The sequence below is a fragment of the Carcharodon carcharias genome, chromosome 26, assembly GCF_017639515.1.
Source record: "Carcharodon carcharias isolate sCarCar2 chromosome 26, sCarCar2.pri, whole genome shotgun sequence".
Classification (NCBI taxonomy): Eukaryota; Metazoa; Chordata; class Chondrichthyes; order Lamniformes; family Lamnidae; genus Carcharodon; species Carcharodon carcharias.
In genome coordinates, this window is record NC_054492.1 from 30,660,688 (window position 1) to 30,687,410 (window position 26,723).

Genomic DNA, 26,723 nt, shown 5'->3' on the forward strand with positions numbered 1-26,723 from the left:
TAGTTTAAGCAGTCTCAATTCAGACCTCTGTAGGCATGAGGCTATACAACACAAAACTGATTACGATTACTCTGAGTGACAATGCCAGAGATGGTGTGGGAAATTAAAATGTAGCATTGATACAGTAGGGGATGAATTTCTGTGGTTGAGACACAGGCATGTTAAGCAGTAAAGGCTTCTACTCTTCATCAGACTGTGCCATAACCTGACTTGACAGTACTAAAGGAGGACAACTGGCATTCAAAACAAAAATGTTTTGTCTGTCAGTAACAAAACAGAAAATCTACTTCTGCCTTTGTCCCCATTTAAAAGGAAAACTACTTTAATAAAGGGAGATTTTCACAAGGGGAAAGTATCAAAAATGAAAGTTTGCTTCAGAGATTTCCAAATGATTGAAGTGCATTGAAAATCTGAATCTCAGAAAAAGGGTAATAGCCTAATCAGCCCATCCAATATAACCTGTGCAGAAATCAGTAACACTGTTGAGAAAAAAGCTAGTTACTGCTGCGGATTTGTGGTCAAAGTCACAAGGCATTGCTTGTGAAATTTTATGGATATACAATTTAAACTGATGCAATAGGAATGATTAAAATCACTTGCACGTCATTGATTATAGGTTACTGGGTGCAGAAAACAAACAGGTTTCTTCATTTCTAGAGCTCTGTAATTGTTGGCACATGCTCCAAGTTGTTTCAAATGTTTATCAAATCGGGATGGTCAGGAATCACTATAACTGCACATTTCTTTTTAATGAACATAAAAGCATACAAGATAAAAATAAAGATGTCTAAGGATGAGGAAAGGCCATTTATCCACTTCAAGTATTCTAACTCAACTGTATTTGTACACCCCGTGAAGCAAATAAGCATATAAATAATGAAGCTAAGAAAGCTCACATGCTCAGAGTAAATTTGCTGCTCTTCAATTTTTTTTTTAACTCATCAAGGCCGTGCTCGAAAACAAATTAGTCTAGCAGGTTGAAAGGTCAGGTCTAGTATAATCAGATCAAAAACTAAGTTCACTCTGCTGCAAACAACATTCTTCTATTGCAACCTCAAAACAATGTCCTCCACATCAATGCTCCGCTCCCCATTTCCTATATTGATTGTGGTCCACTCAAGTGCCTGTTCCAATTGGAATTGAATTTTTTTTTAAAACACTCTTGGCTAGGCCAGCATTCATTGCCCGTCCCTAATTATCCTTGATAAGATGGTGGTAACCCGTCTTTTTGAACCACTGCAGTCCAAGTGGTGTAGGTACACCCATAGTGCTGTTCGGAAGAGTTTTCTGGGATTTTGATCCAGCAACAGGGAAGGAACGACAATAGATTTCCAAGTCAGGATGGTATATGGCCTGCAGCAGAAACTGCAGGTGGTGGTGCCCCACACATCTGGTGCCCTTGTCCTTCTAGGTGGCAGAGATTGCAGGTTTGGAAAGTGCTTTAGAAGGAGCCTTGGTGAGTTTCTGTGGCGCATCTTGTAGATGGCACACACTGCTGCGCTATGGAGCAGCGGTGGATGTTATAATTCACTGCTCATTCACTGAGCAAAGCAGGAATCTGGAGCCAGTCTTTTCCTAAAATGGGTTTATTCACATAACCCAGGGAGCACAGACTCCTTTTTCCTTTCCCCCACCACAGGTGCAAACTGGTTCTTGTATATGCTTAAGAATAATGCTGTAACCTTTCCCCAAAGGTTCTCACTTATGACAAGAGTATGCACTTGTAATAGGATTGAAACATTAACAGTAGAGGGAGTGAACGTTTAAAGTGGTGGATGGGGTGACACTCAAGCTGGCTGCTTTGTTCTGGATGGTGTTGAGCTCTGAGTGATATTGGAGCTTCACTCACCCAAGCAAGTGGACAGCTTTCCATCACACTTCCTTACTTGTGCCTTGGGGATGGTGGACAGGCTTTGAGGAGTCAGGTGGTGAGTTACTCGCTGCAGGATTCCAGCCTCTGACCTGCTCTTGTAGCCAAAATATTTATATGGCTAGTCCAGTTCAGTTTCTGGGCAATGGTAACCCCCAGGACATTGAAAGGGCATGTTTTATGCAATAGGCACATGCCCAGTACAAACTTATTTTACACAGGACATATGAAGGTTAAGTCACATAAATTAAGAGTCTAAGTGAAAAAACAGGCCAATCAGCCCCATTGGTCTATGCCAGCATTATATTCCATGATCTTCTTCCCACAACTTCATTTCATGCTATCAGCGTACTCTTCTACTCCTTTCTTCCTCATGTGCCTATCTCATCTCCCCTTAAAAGTATCCATGCCTTTTGCCTCAATTACTCCACATTCTTAACACCACGTGGGTGAAAAAATTTCCCCTGAATTTCCAATTGGATTTATCAGTGACTATCTTATCGTTATGGTCTCTAGTTTTGGCCTCCCACACATTTTCTCCAAGTCTACCCTTCCATAATCTTTAAGCTCTATCAGCTCTCCACTCAGCCTTTAATCAAGAGAAAAGTGTCCACCTTTCCAGATAAGTCGATCCTTTCAATTCTTGTGAACTTCTTTTGCACTGAGTGCCTCTATAATCCTGTTTATAACATGAAGATCAGAACTGTGCACAGTACTTCAACTGCAATGACTTTCATGCCACCGGTGGGCTGGTTTTAACCCTTGGCCCCAGAGGTGAAAGGCCAGTGTCTAACGCATCATATCATATCTCGATTCCCTTGCTGCTCTCACTTTCTATTTATTTCCTCTTCCCTTGCCAATTCCCAGTGTCTCTCCTGAATATAGAGTAACAGATGGTACCAGCCACCCTCACAGTATCATCCAAGTGGTTATTCCCCATGTGAGCCTGGACAGAGGAGGGGATAACAAGTCTGTCTCATCACTTACCAATTAAATGAGAGGAGGAAATAAATTTTTCTGGAACAGGAAAAATATTTTGCTCACAAATAGAAGCCAAGTGCCAGTTAACGTTTTAAGTCAGAATGATATAGCCATAAACTTTGCCATCAACGCATTTAAGTTCTAAACAGTTACAATCCTGGACACAAATTACACAGAAGCTTTGTAAGAGTCTGGAAAAAGGAACACCAGAAGCCATTGGAGGTGAAGAACCTGCAAGTCTTTACAATGCAATCCATGATGCCCAAGTCAACTGAGTTTCTACTTGCACTTTTATTTCTTACTTGCAATTTGTCTTGTGTGACCTTCATGGACCATGAGGTTTTCAAAAGCTTGTTTTCAGTATGGTTATTCCACTGATTAAAGAAATCTACATCAGAAGATCAAGACCTGATAGTATCAGTAACTTGGGATATATGCAAGTTCACCAGGACATTTATTTAATCTTTATACAAAGCCCAGAAAGCCCTGTGAAATGACCCACAAAGATATTCAGCACAAACACAGCCATGGTAAGCACAGACCAGGCCCAATATTCACCAACTTGGCTACGAAACTGGGAATCAAAGCCCAAAATTGGACTTTGCGAGCTTACCTGTCTCAACAGGTTTGCCAGGGGGTGAAGGGGCAAGACAAGGGAAAGAGAAAACTCCCTCCAAGCCGGGAGTCAGCAATCTTAGTAACTAGAACAGCAATTTCAAAAAAAATTAGCTAAAAATACAATATCTTAAGAGCAAAAGTGCTGTTACTTAAGTGCCAATAATAATGAGAAACAAGAGAGACACACATTTCAACAACATTTTAAATGGGGTTTACAAAAAGAGTCAGTGAATGATAGTTTCTCAGAAATATAATGCTAATAAATGTTTTAGCAAAACAAAACAATCCATTTTATTATCTTTAAAAAAAAAGGTGATAGATCAAGGTTGGGAGCTGTATGAATCCGTAATGAGCCACATGCGGCTCCAGCACCACAGGCTGCAGATTCCTGCCCTAAGCAAAAATCAAACGTTTTAACAATAGCATCCTACTTTAAATAATAAATAAACTATTGTTTCCTTTTTGCATTTGTTTTAAAGGGTCAAAAACTTGTAAGTGAAATCTCAACCTACCTTCAAAACATGCAGAATTTTAGCTAAAGTACAGTACAAAATAATTTATAAAGGAGAATTGGCTTTAAATCAAATTCTCACGTTATTATGTAGATGTACTGTCTAAAAGATTTGGTGTAAAAAAAAATTATAGCCTCCTTGAACTGTAAATGAGCTCCCACTGAAACTTTCCCACAGTGCAAGATTAACTTGATATGTTCCATCTCGTACCCACCGACCAGCTGGAGCAGCTTGGTGAGAGACTAGTCAACTGTGTAACCCTAAACCATTAACAATAAAAAGGAATTTACAGGGTTTATCCTCAAACCAAAAACGGGCTCACAAAAAAAAAGACAAAGTTTCAGTTTCCTTAATCTGTAACTTTTGTGGGTCCACGCTGAAACTCAGTTGGTTAATGTTGCAGTTCAACACAGCCCGAAATCAACATGTGGTAGAGGATTCTGCACCATTACCCTTCAACATTGTAATGTACATATTTTCTAAAATAGCGGTATCTGCATTTTTGAACAGTAAATGTTATGTACATAAATTAACAAGAAATTAGATAGTTGAACCTGCTAGATGTGAAGGATGATCGAAAGCTATGGGAAGGCATCAGTTTAAGAGCCCCAGTCTGTCTACAACACTTACACCTAATCTCGGTTGGCATTCCAATGAAGTACTGAGGGATTGCTGCTCTGTCAGAGATGCTACTCTTCAGATGAAAACGTAAGGGAGTCCTCGTCTGTTAGTTCAAATGGAATAAAAATCTATCATGGGTTTGAAGAGGAGAAAGGAGTTCACCCAGTGTCCGAGCTAATATTCATCCCTCAAACAACACTTCCCAAAACCAAGTAACAAGTCATTCACTGCTCTCTGTTGGACCTTACTATGCACATGGCTGCATTGTTTGCTGACAAATTAATAATCCATGCTCTTCAGAAATAATTCATTGGATATAAAGCACTTTAGCATGTGATAAGGCACTGTATAAATTGACTTATTTATTTTGCAATTTTACAGAAACTTTCTAGTTCCATTTTCCGGCTGAATAAAACATTTACAGCAAATTATCTGGGGAAAGGAAGATTGAACGCAAAACACATGCAAGCCTGTCCTCAGCCTATAAGAGAATTGCATCCTAATCATCAATAACAGATTCACTTCCTAAACCACCCCGGGCTTGCTTATTACAATTTAACAAAAAAAAACAAACACTTCCAATATATATTAAGGTCCACATCCAGTGTCATAGTTGGACCTCATCTAGAAGTGCCCAGTTTTGGTCCCCATACATGAGACACAAGATCAGGACAAGATTCAGATGAGGGCCGCTAGATTAATACCCATCGCAATAGGTTGAGACAGTTGATCGAGCGACTCCTTAAAAAAATGTGGAATTCAGAAAATCTTAATTGGAATATAGTAGTTTGGTGGTACAGAACTTGAGTATTGCTGGGGAAAAAAAGAGACATATCTAAGCTTTTCCTCTTGCACTCATCAGGACACTCACAAGAATACCAAAATAAGGGAGAAAACAACAATTTATACTGCATGTGAAGAAAATGTTGACTGGTTGGCAAGTGGTGTTGCCATGGGGAAAGCAACACTGCTGGTGACTGACAGTTAACTGCCAAGTATTATTTGAAAGTTAAACCAGGCAGCTTGACTCAGTTGGTCAAGGCATTGCCCTGAGGAATGAGTCAGTGAATGGCTGTCACTTATTTTGTTTAGCTGAAACAGGCGCAATGTATGAACATGTTCTTTCTGTTTGCAAAGAACAAGACCCTGTGTATTAATATATGAAGCTTCCAGTACACACAAATGCGCCACATTGCGAGCCCAACTGACAATCTTAAATCCGCTGTCAATGTAATTTTTAGCACATTGAGGATTATTTAGTAAACGTTGTCCAATCGCGGAATCATATCTAAAGTTGGACACTGTTCCAAGTTTTGCAAGCACAGGCTGGTTGGGTATGGGTACAGTCTGTACTCTGCCCATTGCAAACAGCGGCTGGGGCATGCCGTTTGATATGATCCCCCAGTCTTTGGCAACGTACGGCCTACATGCCTAGCATCACATTGGCACTGAAATTCACATAGCACATTACTCATTTGCATGATAGGCAGAATGACGGCAGCATCCTGTTAATGGTGAATACCACTTGTGTTACTACAGCATAGTAGCAGCAAGAAACAGCTAGCTTCATCTGTTACTCAAATTTTTGAGATACCTTGCTCTTCCAGGGCAATCTGAGGTAGACTGGGCACTTTTCAGGGCCGAAAGTGAAAGCCTTAGGCCCGTTCATGAGATTGCACAAACCAGCCTCCACTGGAGATGCTGAGTCCTTGAAAACGTGCCTAGCTGATCTAGTGCATGCCATTCGGAATCCCGCAATGTACATGTCCAGCTTTCACATTTAACATGAACGTCTTACAGCATTGTGAGGTCTCAAGACCAACTCAGGTACGCATATCAGTAAACTTGACAAAGGGATAGGAATACTCATCCTTAGCAAGCGTGACTATAGTAACAAAATGCATGCCATTCTTAATGATGGGTCCAAATTCGTATCCATTGGACCTGGCGCTCAACATGACCGGACAGCCTTGCTTGAAAGTAAGCTTAAAAAAAAAAGCACTTACTGGACTTGTGAAAGAACGATGAGTTGCTGTGTGATATATGTGACAAGGTTCGTCCGCATGGTTAGCTACATCCGCATATGCATGGGTTGCCCAAGACACACAAAAGTGATGTCCCTCTACGCCCCATCTTATCTATGACTGGTTTTGCACCATGTGAATTGGTCAAGTGGTTGGGTGAATTGTTACAATTAGTTTTGACCAAGTTTTCCCACATACACGGTGAAGGACTCCTTCACATTTGTGAAGGCCATACAGGACTTGCATATCAATAGCAGTGCTGTACCCAGGTGCTTATTTGACATTGCTAGTCTTTTCACCAATGTTCCACTTAAGGAAGCCATAGATATTTGCACTGCAGCGCTATATTATGGCAATCTAGACCAGTCACCATTGCGTGAATCAATGTCCATTGAACTTATAACCTTGGCAACTCACGCAGTTGAGTTCAGTTTTAATAACATATATGCTCAAATAGATGGTGTTGCCATGGGATCCACTCTAGGCCCGACTCTTGCAAATATCTTTGGGTTCCATGAGAAAAATGTCTTCAACAGAATGACACCTAACCTCCCACCCCTCGCATATTTTCGATATGTGGATGATACATTTGCTATATTTAAATCCGCAGCTGCATGTAACAATTTCCTTACATGTCTTAATGGGCTCCACCCTGTGCTCAAATTCACCCATGAAATGGAGCAGTCAAATAAACTCCCCTTCCTTGCTGTACTGGTTGAGAAATCTGCCAGGGGATTCTCTACCACAAGCATATCTTCATTGGTCAATATACACGTTGGGATTCTTTCAGTTCCACGCTCTACAAGATTGGTCTTATTGGCAACCTCGTAAATAGGGCCCAAGCCCATGCTCACCGTGCAAGCTTGATGCTGAAATAGGGCACATCAAAGGCTGCAGAAAAATGGCTATCCTGATCAGATCATTTAATGCTGTAAATCACGCAAACCCATGAACAGGCCTAAGGCCATCACTTTCGGCCCTGAAAAGTGCCCAGTCTATCTCAGATTACCCTGGAAGGGCAAGGTATCTCAAAAATTTGAGTAACAGGTAAAGCTAGCTGCTTTATGCTGCTATTGTGCAGTGGTATTCATCACTAACAGGATGCTGCTGTCAAGCCAAAAAGATGCTCTGCCTATCACACAAATGAGTAATGTGGAAATGAATTTGTGCCTGTGTGATGCTACGTACGTAGACGGTACATTGCCAAAGACTGGCGGATCATATCAAAAGCATGTCCCAGCCACTGTTCACAACGGGTAAGGCACAGACTGTACCTAACTAGCCCATGCTTGCAAAATTCAGAAGTGTTCAACATTAGATATGATTCCACGATTGGACAATATTTGTTAAATAATCTTCAATGTGCTAAGAATTACGCTAACAACCATTTTAAGATTGTTAGTCGAGCTCACAATGTGGCGCATTTGCACATACTGGAAGCTACATAAATACACAGGGCCCTGTTCTTTGCAGACAGAAAGGGCATGTTCATACATTGCGCCTGTTTCAGCTAAACAAAATAAATGACAGCCATTCGCTGATTCATTCCTCAGGGCAATGCCTTGACCAATCAGGGTCAAGCTGCCTGGTTTAACTGTCAAGCATTGTTTGAAAGTTAACAGTCACCATCAGTGGTGCATTCTCCATGGCAATGCCACTTGCCAATCAACCGGCACTTTCTTCACATACAGTATAAATTGTTGTTCTCTCCCTTATATTGGTATTCTTGCGAGTGCCCTGATGAGTGCAAGAGGAAAAGCTTCGACATGTCTCTTTTTTCAGCAATGACTGAAATAATTTTAAATGATGAAGAATTAGACTGTGTACATGTGGACAGATTACTTGAACTAGCACATTTGGGAGAATGGAAACACATGCATACAAGTTACATGAGTAAAGAACTAAGTTAGATGTCAGGTTTTTTCCATTTCTCCTGGAGGGTCAGTGACTATATAGGTTGCTAACCTCATGCAGTGGGTGCAAACTAACTGCCAACAATGAAAAGTGAGCTGGACAAGTAAGAGAATTTACAGCACAAAAAGAGACCATTTAGTATATGCTGGTGCTTATAGACTACATTGCATCCTCGTACCTCACCGAAACTTACAGGCTTCCCCTTAAACGCATCCATGCCATTATCTTTCAGTTGCAGGAGGAGCTGTCGCTCTCTAAATGCAAAAAGGTAGCTAGGATGTTGAGTAACCTACTTCCTGCTCATTGTTGCCTCCTAGAACTCATCTCTTTATAACCTTTGGGGGTTCAGAGAGGAAGATCTTATAATTAGCTTTGGCTTTTTTTTTAAAAAAAAACCTATTCCTGGTGATTACATGGCTGCTGGTGGGCAGGGAGCATTGGTGTTCACTGCCTAGCTGCTAGCTGGCTAACTCGATGAGCCAATATGTTATCATTAGCCATCCTCAGAGCAAATAATGCCTATTTGGAGACTTTTTAAAAAAAATATAGGCTAGCATTGCTCATGCTAATTTGGGATGTTGCACTATTTTTGAAGGAACGTTACACAAGAATAATATTCTGCCACTAAGTTGAAACTCTGTTTATGTTCATTGGTTCCTTTAAGGTCACAAAATTTAATAACTGTAAATGAACACAGCTTGCAGTCAATTAGGGGCCTATTGACAGGGAAGTTTTTCTATAGATTGGCTGCAAGTCCCTGGCTCCTTCCCCAAGGTCTGTCCCTTTTTCAGTGCAACACAGAAATTTGTGTCTGTGTGAGAGGCATGTTCAGTGTCATTTATTTTATGTAAAATTTTTGAGATGCATAAGAAGCTTCGGTGCAAGGCTGAAGTCTACAGCAAAGGCCATCAAAGGTTGAAAACAGTAGGAGAGACACTAGATAAATTAAACCAACAAACTTCAACTTTCATAAGCTGATGGAAGATGGAGGGATTCAACGTGTTACACATTTAAAGGTCCTGGGAAAACATGAGTTGTGGAATACTTTCCAGACTTCAAGTTGCAGGGAAGAGGAACAGTCTGTTGGGTGGCATTTCTGAAACGCAGCAGGAATATTCCACAGCCACCCTATACAAGCCTCATAGCAGATGTGCTGTCCATCTTGTTCGGGAACAGAACAGTACTACAATTTGCAAAGCCACAGACATTTATGTAGCATATCAGTAGCCTGTAAAAACCGGACAGTGGTGGATGGCAGCCTGTAAGGAATCTCATTACCTTTTTTCCAGTGTATCCTTAACAACTAAAGCACAAGAACTGTCTGGAGTAATAAGTGGTTAGCACAATTCCTAATCTGATCTCTGGTCCAAAGTGGGTGGGAATAGATCACTCCTGGTGTTGGTGCCCATTGTCAGTCCTCTCTATTTCCCAATATTTACCTGGGGCTCAAATGCAGAACCTTCCAGCCAGAGATCTTCCTCTTTACAAGGAGGAACTGCAGTATTTGTGGGGGAGGGTGTATTCATGAATTTGCCCTTACACCTCATGAGGTCAACAGCAGCAGTTGTTGTTGTGAGAGCCGTATGCCACTCCATTTTGTTGCAACTGGTTCAGGCTCCACGGGAAGGAACGCCAGAAGAATTAGATTCCTTTAAAAATAAACTGATGTATTCCCTCATTATCGTACTTTTTTGTAAAACATGCAAGAAAACCTGCTATGGCTTTCAAGAGGTTAGTCAGCCATAATACCACTAATTGGTCAATTCTGACTTCAAGAAAGTGATCTAAAATTTCAGGAGTAAGTAATTGGAAGAGAAATACTCAAGTTTTCCGTTTACACATTATTAGCGGTTAGATCACTGAAGTTAAATGAGTAGATTGGCTGCGGAGCAAGCATTAATCCCACCATCCAGGAACAAGGAAGCTCAGGCTAATTAAATCTCTTGGCAACTGCCTCAGATTTTAATCAACTCTTTGGGGGCCCTCTTCTAACCCACCACACAAAACCTTTGCACTCTCGCACCAGGCTCACATTAAAACAGCAGGTGCTCCAAAACCCAGGAGCAGTGCTACTTCTCCAGTGCCTAGGTTCGATGTTTGGCTGTGTTCCACACTGCTGGGGTTCCTACAGTCCTGGCTGTGGCCTTCCCATTTAACAAAAGCAACTACATGTGGAAAAGCAAGGCAACAAATAAACTTCTCCAAAATGGTTCAGAGCACTCCAACTATCTTTTCCCAAGTGAGTCACGATAGAAACATCAAAAAAGACACATAAGGCACGTTTGGTGTAAGGTCTCTAGAATCCTGAGTTCCACTAAATTATCTCTGCCCTTACTACATTACAAGCGACTATGCTTCAAACATATCCTGAGAGATTGTGAAATGCACTATGTAAATCTAAGTGTTTCTTTCTCAGGATGAATGAAACACTTCCACATAAAATAATGTAAAAGTCTCTCCTTTGTATAAACAACAGATTGTTTGCAGTTTTGGATGTTAACAGCCAACTCAAAATACTCTGTCTTGACGCTGCAATCCACCCTCTGTTCCTAACACGTACAGTACAACAGGAAGAAATTCAATGTAGGACTGTTACTGGCAACAGCATATCAAGCTTCAACACAGAACACCATGAAGTGGGAGAGTGCACTCTGTTGCAATCCAAGACTTCGCATAGCAAACTGCCAACCTCAATCACACACCAGTGCACGGAAGTGCTGAAGAGAGACAGCTGCCTCACCACAGGGACAGAAGGAGAAAAAAAACACACACAGCAAGCACTCAGGCAGAGTCGCTGTGCCGATATGATATACCGGTGACGATATACTGTACAAAAGTGCCACATATTGTATGGCAGAACCCAGTAAAAACAGCAGCTGACAGAGGAGGCAGAAGTACCAGGGCCATGAAGGAAGTTCAAATTTCTGGAACATGATCAAAAACCAGTTAGAACTGTATTTGTGTATTCTTCAGAGTTCAAATAAATGTACACAGTGTAATAAAGTAACATACCTCCCATTACAACAACCTGTATTTATATAGCACCTTTAACACAGACTATGAAGAGACTTCACAGAAGTGCAAATCAGACAAAAATCAACACTGTGACAAAGGAAGAGATATTAGGAGGGATGGTTAGAAGTTTGATCAAAGAAGTAAGTTTTAAGGAGCATCTTTAAGAGCAGAAGAATAGTGAAGGGGGTTAGGTTTAGGGAGCGAATTAGAGAGTTTAGGATCTGGATGGTAAAAGGTTTTGGTCTTCCTGATGTTTAACTAGAGGAAAATTTGGGTCATCAGATATGGATGTCGGATGAGCAGTCTGACAAAGGTGGTATAAGGGTTGAGAGAGGTGGTGAAGAAATAGAGCCGGGTATTGTCAGCATACGTGCAGAACCTCACATCAGGTCTTTGGATGGTGTTGCCAAGGGACAGCTTGAAGATGTGAAATAGGAAGGGGCCAAGGATAGATCCTTAGGGAGGCTCAGAGGGAGGGGTGCAGGAGCAGGAAAAAAGGTCATCGATGGTCACTTTACTGCACTGATTCTGACGATACTAGTGACATGCCAGAAGCTATTCACCTGCCAGGTAAGCAAGGGTCCATACAGCATGAAAAGACCAGCATGAATTGCAAACATGCATGAATGTGGGAGAGGACAGGAAAGGACCCAACATTTCACTCAGATAGGTGCAACCTTCATGCTCCAACCACACCACCCATACTTTGAAAAAAAAAACTGATCCCCAAAGGCAAGCAAACAAGTCCCAGAAGCATACGATAACATAATTGGAGCTATCTTGTGCCTAACATGCAGGTACAGCAAGCAATTAAGAAGGCAATTAGCATGTTGGTCTTTATTAAAAGAGGATTTGAGTATAGGAGTAAAGATATCTTACTGCAATATGTACAGAGCCTTGGTGAGACCGCACCTGGAGCAGCGTGCACAGTTTTGGTTCCTTACCTAAGGAAAGATATACTTGCCATAGAGGAAGTGCAACGAAGATTCACCAAACTAATTCCTAGGATGGAGGGATTGTCTTATGAGGAAAAATTAAATAGACTGGGCCTTTTATTCTCTGGAGTTTAGAAGAAGTGATCTCATTCAAACTTTCAAAATTTTTACAGGGCTCTACAGGGTAGATGCAGGAAGAATGTGTGCCCTGGCTGGGTGTCCAGAACCAAAGGACACTGTCTCAGAATAAGGAACAGGCCATACAGGATGGAGATGAGGAAGAATTTCTTCACTCAGAGGCTGATGAACTTTTGGAGTTTTCTACCCCACAGGGCTGTGGAGGCTCAGTCACGGAGTATGTTCAAGATGATCGATGGATTTCTACACATTAAAAACATTAAGGGATACAGGGATAGTGCAGGAAAATGGTGTTGAGGTAGGAGATCAGCCATGATCTCATTGAGTGGCTGAGCAAGATCAAAGGGCTGACTGGCCTACTCCTGCTCCTAATTCTTATGTTAAGTTCTTTTAAACTTTTTCTGTTCATAAGAACAAGAGCATAAGAACTAGGAGCAGGAGTAGGCAATTCAACCCCTCGAGCCTGCCCCGCCATTCAATACTATCATGGCTGATCTCATTTCGGCCTCAAATCCAATTTCCTGCCCTCTCCCTATAACCTTTCAACCCATTACTAATTAAAAATCCGTCTATCTCCTCCTTATATTTATTCAGCATCCTGGCATCCACTGCACTCTGAGGTAGTGAATGCCACAGATTCACGACCCTTTGAGAAAAGTAATTCCTCCTCATCTCTGATTTAAATCTACCACCCCTTACCCTAAAACTATGGCCTTTCATTCTAGAATGCCCCACAAGGGGAAACATCTGCTCCACGTCTACTTTGTCTATCCCCTTTAGCATCTTATATACCTCAATAAGATCTCCTCTCATCCTTCTAAACTCTAGCAAGTATAGGCCTAAACTGCTCAAACTCTCCTCATACGACAAGCCCCACATCTCTGGAATCAATCTAGTGAACCTCCTCTGAACTGCCTCCAATGCAACTACATTCTTCCTCAAGTAAGGGGACTAAAACTGTGCACAGATGCGGTCTCACCGATGCCTTGTACAGTTGCAACAACACTTCCCTATTTTTATACTCTATTCCTTTAGCAATAAATGCCAAAATTCCATTTGCCTTCCTTATTACCTGCTGTACCTGTAAACTAGCTTTCAGCGATTCATGCACAAGGACACCCAGATCCCTCTGCACCGAAGCATTCTGAAGTTTCTCTTCATTTAAATAATAAGTCACCTATTTATTCTCCTAACCAAAATGGAGAACCTGACACTTATCCACGTTAAACTCCATCTGCCAAATTTTGGCCCATTCACCTAACTTGTCTATATCCATTTGTAAATTTCTTATTAATTACAACTTACTTTCCCACCTATTTTGGTGTAATCTGTAAATTTGGCTATGGTACCTTCTATCCCTGAATCCAAGTCATTAATATAGATTGTAGATAGTTGGGGCCCAAGGACCGAACCCTGTGGCACTCCACTAATTACAGCTTGCCATCCAGAAAAAGACCCATTTATCCTGACTCTGCTTTTTGTTGGTTAGCCAATCCTCTAACCAAGCTAATATATTACCCCAAACTCAGTGTGATCTTATCTTGTGTATTAATCTTTTGTGCGGCACCTTATCAAAGGCCTTCTGAAAGTCGTTATACTACATCTACAGGATCCCCATTATCCACTTTGCTTGTCACATTTTCAAAGAACTCTAGCAAATTAGTCAAACACGATTTACTCTTCATAAAACCATGCTGACTCTGATGGATTGCATTTTGGCTTTCCAAATGCCCCATTACTACTTCCTTAACAATGGATTCCTACAATTTCTCAGCCACAGACTTTAAGCTAACTGGTCTATAGTTTCCTACTTTCTGCCTCCCCCTTTTTGAATAAGGGCGTTATATTAGCATTTTTCCAACCCACTGGAACCTTTCCAGAATCCAAGGAATTTTGGAATATTAATACCAATGCATCCACTATCTCTGCAGCTACTTCCTTTAAGACCCTGGGATGTAAGCCATCAGGTCCTGGGGACTTGTCACCCTTTAATCCCAATAGTTTGCTCAGTACTTTTTCTCTAGTGATGGCAATTGTTCTAAGTTCGTCCTTCTCTATACCCTCTGCTCTACCTGTTACTATTGGGGTGGTACTAGTGTCCTCCACCATGAAAACTACGGCAAAATATTGATTAAGCGTCCCTGCCATTTCTGCGTTCCCCACTATTAACTCCCTAGTCTCATCCTCCAAGGGACCAACATTCACTTTAGCTACTCTCTTTCCTTTTATATACTTGTAGAAGCTTATGCTATCAGTTTTTACATTTTGCACTAGTTTTCTTTCATAATTTACCTTTGCTCTTTTTATTATTTTTTTTAGTTGATCTTTAAAGGTTTCCCAATCTTCCAGCCTGCCACTGACCTTTGCAATTTGGTATACCTTAGTTTTTGCCTTTATGTTATCTTTAACTTCCTTGTTTAGCCATGGATGCTTTTTCCCCCCCTTACCATATTTCTTCCTCTTTGGAGTATATTTTACTTGGGAGGAATTGAATATCTCCTTAAATATCTGCCACTGTTCATCAACTGTCCTACCTTGTAGTGTTTCACTTCTGAAGGGTTAAACAATCAAGCAAATTTATTTTTAAATCTTAAAAAAACCTCCAGCATTAGAATTCGGTTAATACCAACAAACAACATCCAAGAGTAAATGACAACAACACCCTCACCCCCATTGGTAACAGAGGCCCATGTTTTCCACAGGCCAACCAATTTGCTGTCTGACCTAGGTCCTCCTTTGATGACCTGCACACCCAAGACTGCTCAGTATGGCATGGTACTTGTGGAGCGCAACATGACATCAGATGCAAGGATGCAGATACATCGGAGGTTCAAACTCCATGCCAATCAGGAATCGCTAATTATAGTCTTTAAAAAGAAAGTTAAACATTTGCAATCTTCTACTAAATTTTTTGGGAAGTATAATTTTCAAGGAACTCCACTCATGCAAGAGCAGTTTACATGTGCCAACACACCCATCTCTAAGCACCCACTAGGCACTTAGAAAGCTCTTGATCCCCTAAATGTAGGATAGTTGGGTAAGGTGGTCATCTTGGCATTGCACCACTAGGACATGGACCATACCAGGCTGAGCCTTGACATTAAAAGTTTTTACCATCTTTAATTAAAGCACGCACACCACGGCACTATTCTTCAGGTATTTTTTTTTAAATGGAAAAAAAGTGGGCAAATTAGGTAAATGAAAATCCTTTTTGCCAATCACCAGCACAACACACAAGTCCAGTCCATGTCTCTCTGCCACTCCAGGAAGTGGGTGCTCCACTCAGGATTGGCAGAGCCAGCTGATACATCATGGAAAACAGGGAGGGACCTGTTCCCCAGATTTATTACCTAGATCCATAGCGGGTATATAATGCGGTTAAAAAAGATTCGCATTTATATAACGCCTTTCATGAACACAGGGCATTCAAAAACGCTTTGCAGTCAATTAAGCATTTTTTGACAGTATAGTCACTGTTGTAATGAATGGAATGGGCAGCTAATTTGCACACAGCAAGTTCACACAAACAGTAATGTGATAATGGCCAGATAATCTGTTTCTGTGATGTTGATTGCACTGGGGAGAACTCCCCTGCTATTCTTCAAAATAATGCCATGGGATCTTTCATCTCCAACTGAGGGGCAGAAGGGGCCTCAGTTTCAAGCCTCATCCAAAAGATGGCGTCTCTGATAGTGCAGCACTTCCTCAGTACTGCACCGAAGTGCTAGCATTGATTTTTGTACTCAAGTCCTGGAATGGGTCTTGAACTCACAACCTTCCAACTCAGAGCCAAGAGTGCTACCAAGTGAGCCATGGCTGACATGAGCTGGTTCTCCAGCACAGGGCTGTTTAAACCACAGAATGCAACCAGCAGAGGAACACTGACACACCTCCCATTGCCTACACTCCTAGGATATAAAAACCTTATTGTTATGCTTCAGTGGGAAAGAATCAGACTTCTCATACCAGCAGAGACACCAGAATTTACCTTACACTACACTTTCAGTCCCAATCTTCCTTATATTATAAATCCCAAATCTGTCATGATGTGAACTCCTGTCCCTATGGCACTGGAGATATTTTAAAAAGTTAACTCAATGCACTCCAAAGCCAGGATGTAATAACTCTACTCCTATGCCATATCAGAAATATTGTGGTCAGCTTACACACCCACCTAAGCCAGCCTCCCTGACTGAACTGAAATATATCCAAGATATTTTAAACCCCATTCATGATAACCTTGGAGAACAGCAGCTAGGCACAGGAAAACTCAAACTGTGCTGTGTTCAAAGGGCTGAACATGAAAAAGATAAAGGCTAACACCTGTTCCTTGAAGAGAAGGGAAAATTCCTTTCATCTGATACACTTGAACTCCACCAAACCTTCAAGACTCCAATGAATTAGTCAGCATTTGTTTGTTCACCACAACAGTGTTTCCATTCTTTGTAATCAGACTACACCATACAAACTTGCTGAGCAGCTAGTCAATTCCTAGTTGGGCAACTTGAATCTAGCTAATGTTACTCAGCCTTGTATTGAAAAGCATTTAAAGTACCTCAATTTGCTCTCATGTTGATGAAATCCACCAGCACCTTGAATTTCATGTGTTGTAAATTACAGGTGTAACAGTTTTCTCTCCAATACTTTGTCAAATCAGAAATTTGATGAAAAGGAAATCATTTCATCAGCTCATAGGATTTATTAGAAAGGACTTGCATTTATTCACCACACCTGTGAATGATCCTGAAGTGCCTCACTCACAGTAAATTACTTTGAAGTGCATGATCCCAAAGACAGCAAAGCTATTTCTGATGGTGCTGTTTGGGGGTGGGAGGGAGGAATGTTGGCGAGGACACTCCAAGCTCTTCTTTCAGAAAGGCAATGGAATTTTAAAGGCAAACCTCAACCACCTCGACACACAAACAGAGCCTGAAAAATAACATCCTGAGGACAACACTGCAGATAATGCAGTCCTTGCTTAGTGTTGCATTGGAGGGTCAGCCTAAATTTCCTGCTCAAATTCTGGAATGCAGCTTGAACCCACAATCCTCTGAGTGCACCCAAGAGACCCAAATTCTGTCAAGCTATGCCAGCATTATTGACTTGTGGTGTTGGCATCATCCCAAATAGCAAAAATATCAGCTTGGCCCAAACAATAGTACTCTGTCCTTGGAGTCTGTAGATTGAGAATTAAAGCCTTATTCTTGGACTGCAGACCATAATCTGAACTAACACCCAATTATGAATATACAGAAAATGGAAAGAAACGAGCCTTGGATATGGAATGGAATCTGGTCCAGCAGAGGTTCAGCCTACCTCTTTCCCCAGTTTCAATAATTTGAGATATGGATAACCTGTGCTGTCAGGAGACAGGATTGGTACGATAATATTACTCATCAGATCCTTTTTCAGAGCTCCCAATGCAGAGCATGCCCTCAATGCAGAGCATGCCTCCATCGTGCTCATGTACCTCAGGTTTTGGTCCTGATGGAAATGGGATCAAATTTTAAGTGCGCTAATGGCAATTGATGGATTGACTGCTTGCTAACAGGCAAGTGTCAACTTCATAAATCAAGCCATTTTGAACACTCCGGCTGGAGAAGCCTGCTCCAGCCCACGTCCAACAAGGCATCAAATTGCCACTGACAAATCCTTAAGAGGTGGATGCCCAGGGAACACGCAACATGGTGAATGCATCTTATCTCTTTATGCAAGTGACCTCAATGCCATGATTTGGAAGAGCCTACTCTGAGGATGGCTGGTAACTTTCCACACGCCTGTTCAGTTGCCACATATATGGCAGTGGAGCAGAGAGCTAGGAATCTCAGGGGCACATGGACTTTCCCATCATACAATTTACTGTCAGCAAGTGCCTGGATCAACAAAAGAAAGTTTTGTCTGTATGGCTCGAGTATAAAGTGAGTTGTGGTGGCAGGGCAGGGGATAGAAACTCACAAAGGCTCAATTCAAATCAAGAGATATGAAACTTACAGGAGAGAAACCACAAGATGGAGAATCCCCAAAAAGAGAGCTAGAGAGAGAATTGCAAATACTAGATATGTACAAGTCAAAAGAAGAAAGGTACACTAATGTTTTGGGTGTAACCTTATATTAGAACAATGAGCTGCTGTGTCCTGCCAGCATTCTCTATATTTCAGACCCTACAATGTATAACACACACAATTCTGATTCTGTCAGAGATGTAATAGCACAAAAGTAATCTGCCATTGGTTTTTGTCCTAGCCTTTGTGTCAACATTTACCATATAAATTGATATGTCAACATTTCCCCTTCAATTTTGCTACGTCAACTGTCGCAATATATTTGCAGGTTTTAATGATAACACTGACCCTTACGAACAGGATTATAGCCACACTGTAAAATAGTTGAGAGGAGAGAAACTGCAAGAGTGAGATGTATATCATTTTTTTTCACAATTTCAAGTTTTTCTATTTATCTGCTTATGCAAATTCAAGTTTGTCATAATAGCAAGATTTTTTCCCCACTGGCTTTGCCAAATGACAGGAAACTTTAAAAAATAAATTACAACAGGGTTTAATAGCATTCTATCATTATACAAATGCATGGGACACAGAATCTCTTAGTAATGAGCAGCTATTATGCAGTCAATGATGTCATCACCATGGACACCTGTCAACAACGCTGCCTAACTTATAAGTCCGTGTAGGATACCATCTGCATCCTGCGATTAGCTTCCCAACATATAAATCACTCCCAAGCATCATTATTCTATGCGTAAATAGAGCTTGCCAAGGTCTCACTAAAATAATATGAGCTTTCTTAGTCATTAATGTACCCCCCTCCCTTAAAAGAAATTCTGCTTTATGGGTGCATTCTGTGCTCAGCGAGCTGAGGGGAGCAGTACAGGCAGATAGTGTGGACACATTTGAGGGAGTGAATTATTGAGAGGCTTTCATTGTTGGCTGCAACCAGATGAAACATATTTTTAGTGTCGTACTTTCTATGTGGGATGTTAGTGTTGGGAATCTACTTTAGGCACTCAGTATCAACAAAAAAGCACCCCCAATTCAGGGACAACATGAATTAGACGCAGATTAAAGTTTATTCTGCCCTGTTCTGCCAACGTGCATCAGTCTCAATATCAGAGCAGCACTCCCTATTGCACCACCATTGCTTTCCATTTCACCAAAGCAGAGACTATGCTGCCTCTCAGGATAATTTTCAATTTTGTAGCTGTATTAGGGGCTGTTTTATATGATAGGCATATGCTGAAGGTGCTGAGCTTCACACAACATTCTTCACAGGATATAATTAACTTCAAGGTTTTATTTTGAATATTATGCTTTTTGAAGTTTGTGGATCAAACAACAGGGATACGCACATCAACTACATTATCACATTGCACCCAGGAACATATGCAGCCTCCAGGAAGGAGAGTCAAGATATGATGTTCTTAAAAAGGGCATGTTATACCAAAACAATGCATGTGAAAAACAATGAACACGATGGAAGTTATGGAACTTTGCAGAAAAATTGATGTGAAGTCTCAAATTTAAGATTCTCAACCTCTTGCTTAAAACCTTCCTTGGCCCAATCCTCTTCACCTCTAACTTTCTCAAGCTCTGAATTCTCTTCCTCAATCCCTTCCACTTTTCCCCCACCCCTGGGGACTCTCCATTCCTCTGGCTCCAGGCTCTTGTGCATCCCAGCCTGTCGCTTCAACACCATGGTGGGCAATACTTCTTTTTAAAATTCTCAAATCATTCATGGGATGTAGACATCACTGGCTAGGCCAGCATTTATTGCCCATCCCTAATTGCCCTTGTTCAGAGGGCATTTAAGAGTCAACCACACTGCTGTGGGTCTGGAGTCACATGTAGGCCAGACCAGGTAAGGACAGCAGATTTCCTTCCCTAAAGGACATCAGTAAACCAGATGGGTTTTTACAACAATCGACAATGGTTTCATGGTCATCATCAGACTTCTAATTCCAGATTTTTCTTGAATTCAAATTCCACCATGTACCATGGCAAGATTCAAAGCCAGGTCTCCTGAGCATTACCCCAAGTCTCTGGATTACTAGTCCAGTGACAATACCACTACGCCATCGCCTCCCCAGCAGTCTCACTCCCAGGGCCCTTTCTAAAACCTTCTGCCTCAACCCCTTCTCCTCAAAGCCTCTGACCAAATATTAGGTCACCCCGCTGAACCTCTCCATCTTTGGCTTTTTTTCCCTCTCTCTCTCCTACCTCCAAAGCAACATGGGCCAATTTTAATGCAAGTTACGGTAACGTTCTTTGCACAGTATATATGGTGCACAAGTGATTGATTTCTCCCCGCAAAAAATTTAAATAATCCTTATTTAAAGACTATTTGCAGAATGAAGGGACCTGGGTATAGCTGCCTGGCTAATACATTCCCGTGAGAAGGGAAGGAAAAGTCTTCACAGGAACAGTTAGGAACAGAAGACCACCTTTGGCCTTACAAATCTATTCTTTTTGTTTGAATTCAACGCTATTTTCCTCAGAGTCTCCTTCAAATTCTTTATTCCCCCAAGAAACAGGTCCCTCAAGCTTACTGAGGTGTATAAAATTATGAGGGGCATAGATAGGATAGACAGGAAGGAACTTTACCCCTTGGTGGAGGGATCAATAACCAGGTGGCATAGATTTAAGGTAAGGGGCAGGAGGTTTAGAGGGGATGTGAGGAAGAATCTTTTCACCCAGAGGGTGGTGGGAATCTGGAACTCACTGCCTGAAAGGTTGGTAGAGGCAGAAACCCTCATAACATTTAAGAAGTATTTGGGTGCGCACTTGCGATGCCATGGCATACAAGGCTAGGGGCCTAGTGCTGGAAAATGGGATTAGGATAATTAGGTACTTGCTTGACCGGCGCAGACTTGATGGGCCAAAGGGCCTTTTTCTGTGCTGTAGGCCTCTGAAACTCTACTTAAACCAATCATTCCAAAATTTATAAACTAAAATTTTAGCGCAAAAACTAGATCAGAACTGTGATTTAATCTTAAAAACCAACTTGAAAATAACTATTGCTTACCAATGCTTGCCCCCATCCCAAATAAATTGGAAGGGGGGGGGGTCAGTGTAACTGCAATCGGTACCCGAGTTGTTACAAGCAAGGCACAGGGCAGGGAGGTGCACAAGCTGCAAAACATCTCAGGGGGACCAGACTCAACACAGGTCTTTTGAATGCGCCTTTATCAGCAGCACCACCCCTGCATCTCAACAGGCCACCTCGTGCCTTGTGTGTGAGCGCATGGTTACAAAGCCACCAAGAAGCTTTGCCTCCTTCAACCTCTCGTGTAAAACAACCACTGCCAAAGCAGTTCTTTTGCACTCTCTTTCAACACTCCAAAGCAGCCTTTTGCATTTTATTTTTTTTGAGACTGAAGTTTTTCTTATTTATTAAATTGCTCTGCTCTTTGTTATTGTTTCCCCCCCCCACAGCAAGGTTGTTGCAAGGTGACGAGAGTGTTTCAGAGTAGCCGTTTGCTCCCTGGGATTTTCTTCAGCCCGTTCTGCACTCTGCCACTGATGCGGGTTAAGTAGTGTTCCTGCCTCCCAGGACCACCCTCAGCCCTGCTAAATCCTCCATCCCCAGGCCAGGCCCATGGGACACAGCCCGCGATGCATTTGCTCCATGTTGCGCAGTGGCTGAACACTTGGGCAGCTGTCCTGTTTGCAACACTTCCATCAAACAGGTTATGGGCATGGAGATGGGGCTGGGGGAGCTGCCAGTCTTCAGCGTGGCCCCTTCATTCCGTCAGGACTGGCAGTCCTTCCCAGGGAGCATTTACCACCCAGTGGTGGTGCAAGGGGTCAGCACCCTCCTGGCCTTCCCCCAGACCTCAAGGGATCTGCTGCAACAGGAATTTCTCTCATCCACCATCCAGATTTCAGTGGTCAGCATCGTGGGCAAGGAACATCCCAGGCAGTCAAAGGCAAAGCATCCAAGACTTTGAATGTAACCCTGGAAAGCAGATAACTTTCAAAAAATGGGAAATTGGACAAATACTTATATGGCAGCAAAGGTTGTAGGAAAGAACCAAGGGAGAGTGAGACTTAATTAGAGTGAGACTCAAAAGAGCCAAACAGGCACAATGGACAGAAGGGTCTCCTTCTTTGCTTATCATTTTATGATCTATGATTCCTCCAAATCTGAAATGCCCATCATGGGTTCCGCACCATGACAAAGTTCCTACGCTCAAGATCCAATTGCACTGGCGGTGAGAGCCCGAGGCTGTGCAGTCATTTGTTTTGACGATGCATTCTGGGTAACATAGCACACCCTCGGCCATACTCTCCCCCTCGCTTGCAGATGCCGGCCCACTAAAGGACTACAGGACACAAAGCACATTGCAAAGGTGCTCGATGGAAGCCAACATTGGAGGAACGCAACAAGACATAAAAGGCGTGACAGTTCACGAGAGTATGGTAAAACCAATTCTTAGCAATGATACATGATCCTAATTGTAAGGAAGTGGTACAGATAATCCAAGTAAATGAGTAAAAGTTCAGAGCTACAGAGGCCTTCTTTTCCAAGCCATGTCCTAAGCAGAGCTAGTTTTCAGTTTGTTTCCCACCCCCCAGAAGTAGTACAGTTGTTCAGTTGAGTTTCTTGATGTGACTGGATTTGAAGTTGATGCTGTATTTACGATACTTGTTAGATCCTTATTTTACTTTTGTGTCCAAGTGTGTTTTGTAAAAGTTTTAAATGGAAACAAGCTTGCATTTATAGAGTGCCTTTCACAACTTCACCAAAGTGCTTTTCAGATACTGAAGTACTTTTGCAGTAAATGTAGGGAATTCTGACACCCAATTTGTTGCACTTAGCAAGATTCATGAACAGAATGGACTAGATACTGTTGGGGGCGGGGGGGGGGGGAATTGGATTTTTGGGTGCAACGAGGTTCCTTAAAATTGCGAAATGCAGTTCACGGCACATACGCAAACATTCTGACACAAAGTGTGATGGATACCATATTGGTAAGAGGGTCAACGGCACACACCTAATGTTTCTCAGAAACATGCAGATTGTGACAGCAATCAGCAAGTAACACTGATCTGACACTTAAAATATTAAAAAAATTTCAAATAAAATTTTCCCCAATTCCAATTTGTTTCTTAATATTCTAGGAATTTTTAGTTCCATCAGTTATTTATATACACTTGCTAAAAATGGCTCTTACAGCACATTGACCTCTTGTCATGAAAAATGAGCCACAACAGCATGACTTCAGTAATGGATGAATAAAAATTGCAAACATGTGAAATACATGGAGCCTATGACTCAGCTTGAAGAGCTTAAATTAAAAGAAAGCTGATTGGTGAATCCTGAAAGGGGGAAAAAAACACGTATCATTGAGGAGGAGGGTTAAAGGGCCGGGGGCGGGGGTGGTTGATGAGATGAGGGGCCTGGAAACAGGAAAAGCACCAGGGCCCATGATTTCTCTCCCCAGTCCTGGTTAGAAGGCTGGAGTTACCACTGCTGACTGCACCTCAATGTAGGTTACACTAATGACAGCCACACTGGATCTCTGTGCACTAGGATGGATGCTCAGAGCACTGCCTCACCCCACAAAGCCAGTTTATTCCAATCTTTTTCAGAAGAGCACAGAGAGATCGCAGGCCTCTATTTACACAAGAAAAAGATCCTGTATGGTTTTTTTTTGAAAAGTAGTAAACAAACCACCAGCGTACTATTAACATGCAGGTTTACACCAGCTTGGAGTTATGTTGCTGCTCTGGATGAAAAGACAACTTTGAAAGGGGGGGGGGGGGGGGGGGGGGGGGGGGGGGGAGAAGAGAGCAGGGTGGAGGGGGCATGGGGAAGAGTGGGTGGAAGGGATGGAGAGTGGGCAGAGTGGGGGGAAAACAGAGTGGGATGGAGGGCGGGTGGGGGGGGAGATAGTGGGGCGGGCAGGTGGGTGGGGATGGAAGGCAAGGGGAGCAGCTCACACCATTTGTTGCTTTAGAATCAATTACCATTTTCAGGTTAATGCATGACAACCCCAACAGAACTGTATCCACTTCATAAACATGCAAACAACAATCCAGCTTTTCTTTCTAATAATACTGCTCCAATACTACAGAAGGTGCTCAGGGGAGGGTCCTTTAACAAACATCAGGAGCACATGTTTACAAATTCTGTTTTTTATTGCATGGGATTCCAGGATTTTGGACATTTTTTTTAAAAAAACATTATAGCAAAAGACGTGTTTATATCTGCACACAAAGGGATTGCTACTCCCTCTAATCAATTATGGTAACTAAATAAGCCAAGTTGTTATTACATAGAATGTCAATGTTTTTAACCAAACTCGTGGCTTTGGTCATTCACAGGCGATTGAAAAAGTCAAGTTTGTAAACTTATGTTCGTTTATTTTAAAAAAAAAAAATCCATCCACAGTTCTGTCAGGAGAGTCGCTCAGCTAATTTTTAAAAAGGGACTAGTTAAACCAAATGGATTCATTCAAATGAATTCTGAATGTCAGACACCGCATCGAATATCAAAGTAACAGTATGCTGAACATCCTACAGCCGGAGAGTGTGCTTTAATAAATACTCAGTGTCGGAGTTCCCTGTAAGATGTGACCTTGATCCTTGCAAAGCGGATGAACCGTGCGCATCCCTTCCCCAGCACCACTATTAATAACAAAACAGCGCAAAACGCTTAGTGACAGACCCGGTACAAGGCGCCCAGAAACACAATCGAATATCAAACGTTTCAGCCTCTAGTCAGCGCTCCGACTTCGTAAATATGTCCAAATTAAATAAAGGAAAAACAATTATAGAAAGTGCACCTGACGCCAAAGTAACTCACAAGCGAAACCCATCCACAACAGAACAAATGATCAAAATGTATCATTTGAGGAAAAGACCACAGACCTAACGCTCCCCGGTTAAAGTGCTTTAGAAATCTACTTTTGGGGAAAGTTACATTTAAAAGTCCATGTAGGAAACATGGTGTTTCCCTCTCGTACAAAACTAAAACAAAAACAAGTTTTTCTTCCAAAAACGTTGTGATGAAATACTCTTTAAGAAGAAAATGCTTGAAAGGCAAATGAAAATAAACTTAGGAAAAGTGAAAAGCAAGAACCGAAGTGGAGGTTACAACTTCTGAAAACTAAAGCAAACTTTGACAAGATTTAGCAAGGGGGGGGGGGGGGGGGGGGGTGGTGGTGGTGAGGTGGAGGAGAGAGAAAACAAACCTTTTTAAAGAAAATAAAAACCACATCGATCTTACTGGGATTTTCATAGCAGGGGAGCTGCAAGTCTGAATCCCTGTTACACTGTATCCCTAAACCCCAGTAAAACACACAGACACTGGCCTGCAGGTAACAATGCAGTTGCAAAAAAAAACAGAACAAAGCCCACAGTAAGAAAGAGGGATATTAAATTATACGATTGCAAATACATTCATTTTGCGAACATATATTTTGGCTTTTTTTTGGGGGGGGGGGGGGGAAAGAGGTGGAAAAAATCTTTAAAATGAAGTTCATTATAAAAATCTTACCTTAACCAGGCCTCATTTAATGAGAACAGCTAGTTTTAACTGTGCTCCCTCATTGCCTCCGTCCTCATTCCCTCTCAAAGATGTTACCAACTCATTGCACTTTTGCTGTATTATAAAATGCTTTTTCTTCTTTCCCCTCCCCCCCCCCTCTCTCTCTCTCTCTCTCTCGATGATCTATATTTTCATTGAATTAATCTCAGATATTGTCTGGGGTATGGGGTTGTTGAGGTCGGGGGGGGGGGGGTGGTGGTGGTGTTAATGGCCTGATCCAGCCCAGCTTCTACTTTCTTTCACCCCCCCCCACACACACACACACAACTTGTTGCTCCGGAGACTCGACACTTCGCCCCTCAACTTGGATTAAGGCTACTGCGCCTGCGCACTCAATGCCGGCTCCCTTTACTGCTTCCTCGTCCCTATTGGACGAACTCAACCGCAGTCCCGGCAACTATTGGCTCTCTCCCGTGGCAATCATAATCTATAGCCGATCTATAGGTTGAATCGCCAGGCGTCGAGGACCGCCCCTTATTAAATTCTATGGGTCATAGAAGCTTATTCCCATTTTCCACAATGTGGAAGG

The 26,723-nt window shown here is 42.0% G+C and overlaps 1 protein-coding gene across 3 annotated transcripts in view; it reads right to left on the minus strand.

Moving 5' to 3' along the window:
• Positions 1-26,394, minus strand: part of LOC121270011 (A-kinase anchor protein 13-like) — a 394,374-nt gene extending 367,980 nt beyond the window's left edge. For all 3 annotated transcript variants that reach the window (XM_041175277.1, XM_041175275.1, XM_041175276.1), the window contains exon 1: positions 26,144-26,394. The gene's annotated coding sequence lies outside the window, so the exon portion shown is untranslated. The remainder of the gene's footprint in view (positions 1-26,143) is intronic.
• Positions 26,395-26,723: the final 329 nt, after the last annotated feature.